This window comes from Pteropus alecto, unplaced genomic scaffold, assembly GCF_000325575.1.
Source record: "Pteropus alecto unplaced genomic scaffold, ASM32557v1 scaffold5, whole genome shotgun sequence".
Taxonomy (NCBI): Eukaryota; Metazoa; Chordata; class Mammalia; order Chiroptera; family Pteropodidae; genus Pteropus; species Pteropus alecto.
In genome coordinates this window covers 18,111,283-18,117,408 of record NW_006441953.1, presented here as the reverse complement: position 1 = coordinate 18,117,408, position 6,126 = coordinate 18,111,283, and the positions used below count along the sequence as shown (strand labels likewise).

At 43.0% G+C, this 6,126-nt stretch overlaps 1 pseudogene; it reads right to left on the bottom strand.

Annotated features, from left to right (window-relative positions):
- Window positions 1-1,392: 1,392 nt before the first annotated feature.
- Window positions 1,393-2,443, bottom strand: LOC102887270 (annotated as a pseudogene).
- Window positions 2,444-6,126: the final 3,683 nt, after the last annotated feature.

Here is a 6,126-nt window from a genome sequence, read left to right as displayed (position 1 = left end):
GTTTGTAATTAAGTACAGGAGGCAGTGGCATGGGTGGGAGTGGGAGAGGGGGTTAGCACGTAAGACCTGGTTGCTGGAAGGTAGGTGGGAGTTGGCCAGATTCTGTTTCCTAGCCCTGGGGGGGAATCCATCAGGGACACCATTGCCTGGGGACTGTGCCAAAGCACTAGACTCTGGTTATCTGAAGTGATTGGAAACAGATTAAACAGCAGTGGAAGCAGGAACTGGTTATAAGTACAGAAGCCAGAGGGGAGAGCCACATAAGTGGCACCAAGTGACAGATACAACTGGTGAGGCAGTAAAGAGAAAGCAATGGGGAGAAGTTGCTGAGGAGTCCAAGTGCAGGTCAGAAAGTAGAAAGCTGGGACCAGAGCTGAGATCCAGGATGGGACTGGCTCTCCCATGCCGCCATATTCCAGTATTAGGACTCTGGGGACTGAGAGAATTCTGAATTCGAATCTGGGCTTCTAGGTGATGAAGAAGGTATATATGTCATGGTAGAAGGATACAACACTTTTTGCCTAGCAGTTTGTTAGCTTGACTTTATTATTATTTATATTTGACATTTTTATTTTAGGCGGCAAAAACAAAACCAAGCAAACAAACACCAACGAAAACTTGAAATAGTCTTGTCATCCTTTTGAGGAACACAGAAGGTAGACCCTCTCACAAGGAAAAGATGCTTAGTTAAGGGAGGTTAAATTTAAAAGTACAGTTAAAAGAATGTAGCTTAACTTCTGAAAATGCTAGGTTTTATTTACCCCCCTGTGGTAACCAATAACAGTACTACTGAGTTAAGGTTCTTCTTAGTTAACCACGTCACCTCAAATATAAAAATCCATTAACGATCTAAGTTAATAGGTGTGGTCGAACTGAAATTTCTTAATCATATATTTGTCTTGAAAAGTTTTGTTCTTGTCTTCTAAAATGATAAATTGTCTTATTATAAGCATTGTATTTCTAAAACAAAGTAATGAAAGACAGGGCTAGTGCAAGCTAATTTAAACCCTTTTAACTACCAGCTGAAATAAATACTTTGGTTCTTCAGGAAAAAAATTAGCAAAACAAAAAATTTGTTTCATTTAACAGTTTATTTTCATAGCCGTAATCTAATAGTTACATGATAAAAATCCTCCAGAAGAACCAAACCATGTAGCAGTGAATGAAAATGTGTGAGCGAAGTTCTGCATTCGATATATCTGACAATGATCATGACTATGGTGAAATTAAAATGCTAGGTAGAACGAATTGGTCTTTAAAACACTATTTTTTTTCCTTTAAAAAAATTACTAAGTCTACCAAGAAAATACCAAACATAAGCCTATAAGTAAATAATCGCTGCGTTTAGGCTATCACAGTGCAGGTTATCCGCAAGGCCGCATACATCCCGCTTCACTGCAGCTGGCACTCTGCTGGGTTTTGATCCTTCTTTGAGTCATAGTCTGGGTCATTTTTCTCATCTCCTTCTTCCCTTTTCTCATCTGTTTCTTCTCCTTCTTCATCATGTTCATCATCATCATCTTCAGTAGCTTCTCCAGTAAAGTATAACACTGATTTGAGGGTGATGGGCTCACGTAAAAAGTACAAATTTCGAAGTCTGCAGCAAGGAGAGCTTCAGCACCATTATCCAGATCTCCGCTCTCAGGAACTTCAGGAGGGGCAAAACAAGTAAAGAAAGAGTTATTGGAAACTGTTTCAGTCACAGTACAAACTGTCCCACGTCCTCTGTGTTTTTGCTTCTTTTTAATGGTTTTCGAAGTGACTCTTCTCCCTTTTTTCCGATCTATCTGATACCCTGTACAACTCATGATTTCTGGCCCGTCAAAAGAACAGGGATCAGAATCATCTGGTTCTGATCTCATCCTATATGTCTTTGTCAACACTTCATTTGCGAAATAGTCCCTGGGTTTAAAGTGAAATTCTAAGACAAAACTCATGGGCTGGCCAGCATCTAAGAACTTCACTTTAATATCGTTTAAGTGCTTCAGAATAGGCTCATCATGTTCCTGAACTATATCACTGAGCAATTCGACATTCTTAAAAGCAGTCAAACAAAATTCAGGAATTCCTTTGGGGTCTTTTTTTTCTTCAATCTTTTTTTCTCTTCTTTAATCTTTGCCTTTTCTTTCAGCTCCTCTGAAATTTCATCTTCCTCATCTGGTTTGCATTCACATTCTTCTTTCGTAGGTTCATAAATTGCATTCATGATCTCGAATCACTTACCAGATAAAGGCTGATAGAGAACAGCCTACTTTCTTTCAAGATCATGAACTTCCTCATTGAACTTGGCTTCTATCTGTGCACATTGAACTTGAAGGCTTTTGAAAGCATTCACTTGTCTTTTAACTACCCTAGGCAAGCTTTCAATGTATCCTGCTGGCGTTTCTACCAGACCATCAAGTCTTTCTAGGAGGGCTACGAGAATCTGAGGATTTTGCACCATCTGAACAGTTGGCTGATGTGCTTTCATTTTTGTTTCTTTACCAGTTTATTCTTCTTCTATATATTCGACATCCTCCAAATATTGATCAAATTCAGATTGTTCTTTGTTGTCAATGTCCACCACACTGTAAGAACTCCAAACATTGGTGGCCAGCATGGGGAGCCAGGCAGCTCCAGCTGTCTACTCAGGGTAGTGGCAGGTGTGTGTGGGGAGGTGGGGAGGGGATGGGCCGGGCGGGCGCAAAGGCAGTGCCTCGAGCATATGGCACTAAAAAAAAAGAAGACATTAGCTTGACTTATCAACTTCTAAATATTTGAACACATAGCATGCTGGCCTCCCGTTGTACTCTTGACCCAGGACCCCTGAATGTTGGGGGTGCACCTGCTAGAACCTTGCGTCCCTCACTTAGGAGAAACTGCTTCTCTGGTAGAGAGCACATTTTAGTCACTGCTCTAGTGTATCAAGAATTTTTCGAGCACTGATTCTAACATACCAATGCCAATTATTAGCTCTTGCCCATCCTCCAGCTGTGGGCAAACTCCACGTTGATAAACATGGCTTCTGATTTATTTGTGCCAATAAAAATGCTGAACAGGACAGGTGTTCGTTGGAGCCTTGCAGGAACTGTTAGAGAGCTCTCCAAGACTGATGTCAGCCCACAAATCCATACACTTTGTGGGCCATTGTTTGACTATCAACACAATGCCTTATCAGTTCTACCCTACCCATAAGGACATGGTGAGAGGTTCTCGAACTCTTGTAATCAAGATACGTGGTGTACATGGCAGGCTGCTGATCTCACACTCAGGGACTCTGGAAGAGAAGAAATGGAGTGTCCTGCCTATCTGGTCAAACACTGAGGCTCTCCTGGTTCCTGGTATTCATCGACCTGCCACCTTTTTTGGACGTGATTCTCCATGTTGCTTCCCACTGCTGGCTTGAAAAGTGCAATTGAATTTGGCTACTTAATAAATGCCGTGGTGAGCAGTACAAAAGGTAACAAGGCCAACCTTCAAGGTTATCTTTGGAGTTTACAGTTTTAATGGAAAAATGGCAATGACTTTGGAGAACCAAAGGGAAGGATCAGCAAACTTTTTCTGTAAAGCACCAAATCGTAAATATTTTAGACCTTGAGGGTCATACAGTCTCTGTTGCAACTACTCAACTCTGCTTTGAAATCAACCAAAGTGGGAAAGCAGACATAGGCAATACTGAATGGAATGAAGTGGCTGCGTTCCAATAAAACTTTATTTACCAAGACAGGTGGTGGGCCTGATATGGCCCATGGACTGCATTTTGCAGACCTCTGTTCTAGGGTGTAAACACTCCCTTAGATTAAGCAAAAGACTTTAAGAAATGGATCGGTTCTCTGAGTCAGTGAGAAAAACAATGGCAACACCATGTATCACACTTCTGGCGGATCTCATTGACGGGCTCTGCTCTGCTGATCAGAGGCCAGCAGAAGAATCCATCTAAAATACCAATCTGTTTGTGTCTTTCTCAGCCGAAAACCTTCAGGGCTCACATTCACACTGAGTCTGGCCCAGTCGCCCTGGCTTCTTTCCCAGATTCATCCTTTGTCACTTTCACGCAGACCATGCTGTCCGGCCACGCAGAGCCCTTCACTCTTCCCTTGTTAGATGTGCACTCATGTCTCCAAACCTTTGCCCAGCTGTTCCTCTGCTGAGAAGACTCCCCATTCTGCTTTCGAATTCTTATTCATCCTTCAAGACACCGTTCAAATGTCTCCGCCTTGATGTTTCCCCTGCACTCCTAAGTTGGGTTAATGTCCCCTCTTCTCTGTTCCCATCACTCTCTATACTAAGACCTATATGTCATCAACACAGCTTCGGAGCAGTCTCTTCTAATTGATTTCTAATGGTTTCACCTTATCTTGTATAGCATTTTAAAAATCTGTTGGCTCCTTCTTCACTGGGTTGTGAGCTTTTTTTCCGACGAGGTTATGCCTTATGAGTTTTCCTTCGCCCTGAGGTTAGCACTGAATCTGCTGCCATGGAAAGAATGCTGAGTGCATTTTTGCACAACTGTGTACCTCGATGCAGAGTGTCACGGTGCTAGTGCCACTGGGTTCCATGGAGTGATTCACAGTTTAGATTGTCTGCTATTTTTATAAGATACTTTCAGTGTCTTAGTAAGCAACTCTTCCTGACAAAGCACTTGGGGAACTGTTCATAGAGGACAGAATGATATTAAAATCAAATCAGGTGCAGAGGTAAATATACAAATCTCTCCTCTGCCTACATCATACGCTCCTTGCAAATCAGAAAAGATAATTGTTTGAGTTGATACAGGTGTTGTATATTTATGTACATGTGCTTTCTCTTCGAAAGATATCTCATGAAAATCTTACGTTCGTATTAGATATGAGACCATGTTGCATCTTTTTTTTATCTTTGAATAAATTTCCTAGATCTTGTTGATTTGATCTTCAGTTCCATTTAGAACACCAAAGTGATCATTTATTCGGCAGAACCCTAGCAGCTCAAACTGTGGCTGTAATTTTTCAGAGTACCTCCTGGATGACTCCTCATAGGGTTAAATCTATGGGAGGATAGGGCTCATGAAATGACAGATGCCCCAAGGCCTTTCGCTACATTGTTTGTCCCAGGAAAAGGACAAATCGGTGTTTGAGACGGACACGCTGTAAGTTGTTAGTTGAACCTGCCATGTCATCAGGTTTTCCGCAGCGCCCACTTTCCAGATGCTGCTCTTTCTACAAATTAATGAGTGGGACACACGGGACTGGGGGAGGGGGCAGACGTGCGGTTGTGCTCTGTCCCCAGGCTCCTTCACTCTGGCGTTAGTCCTAGCCTCAGGCTCGCCTGGAGTGGGAGGCCAGGGGCAGTGGGGTCACCTTTTTCTAACTTGCACACACAGGCACCTTATAGACCAGGACCAGCCCCAAGGAAACCCGAGGCAAAAATTCTAAAGACTAGCCACACCCAAAACCTTGAAAAAAACCCTTCCTCTAAAACTTCAGACAGCCTCATAGTCTTCGCCTTATTTGCCCCAAGAATTCTTGGGAAAACGTTCCGTCTGTATGAATCCCTGCAGCTGGCCAGGCTGACTCAGTCCGGCCCCCAGTTAGGTGGCTGCATCATCGCCTCTGGGCCTTTACCCAGGTCTCTCCCTCCGTGGCGGTGCGGCTCCTTAGTGAGAACCTGCCGAAGAGAGTCTCTGCGGCAGCCTGACACACACAGGCCAGCGCCTCAAGGCTCGGAGGCCACGAAACAAGAGAGCAGAGAAGGAAAAGTGGTAGGAATTAGTTTCTTTCAGGATTGTCTGATTTCCTCTGCTCCAAGTATGGCAGGACATAAATAGATAATCAAAGATTTTTACTTTTCCAAGCAAGTATTATGTAATCGGAGGCTGCTGCTTCCTTTGTGACTTTGAAACTTCACTGGAAGAAAATTCTCCTTGCATTGTCAATTACACTGGGCATTGTCTCTCTGCTTTTACATGGGAATCTTCACCGTCAAGCCGACAGCCACTGAAGCTAATCAGAAAATTCCGTGTAAATTAATACCCACACTGGCGTTTTAGAAATATGTAGCCTTTAAGATCCTTTGGAGTGTGTTTGTGTGTCTGTGTGTCTGTGTGTCTGTGTGTCTGTGTGTGTGAAAAGATATCATATGATGACATGGATAACCCATTTCAGAACG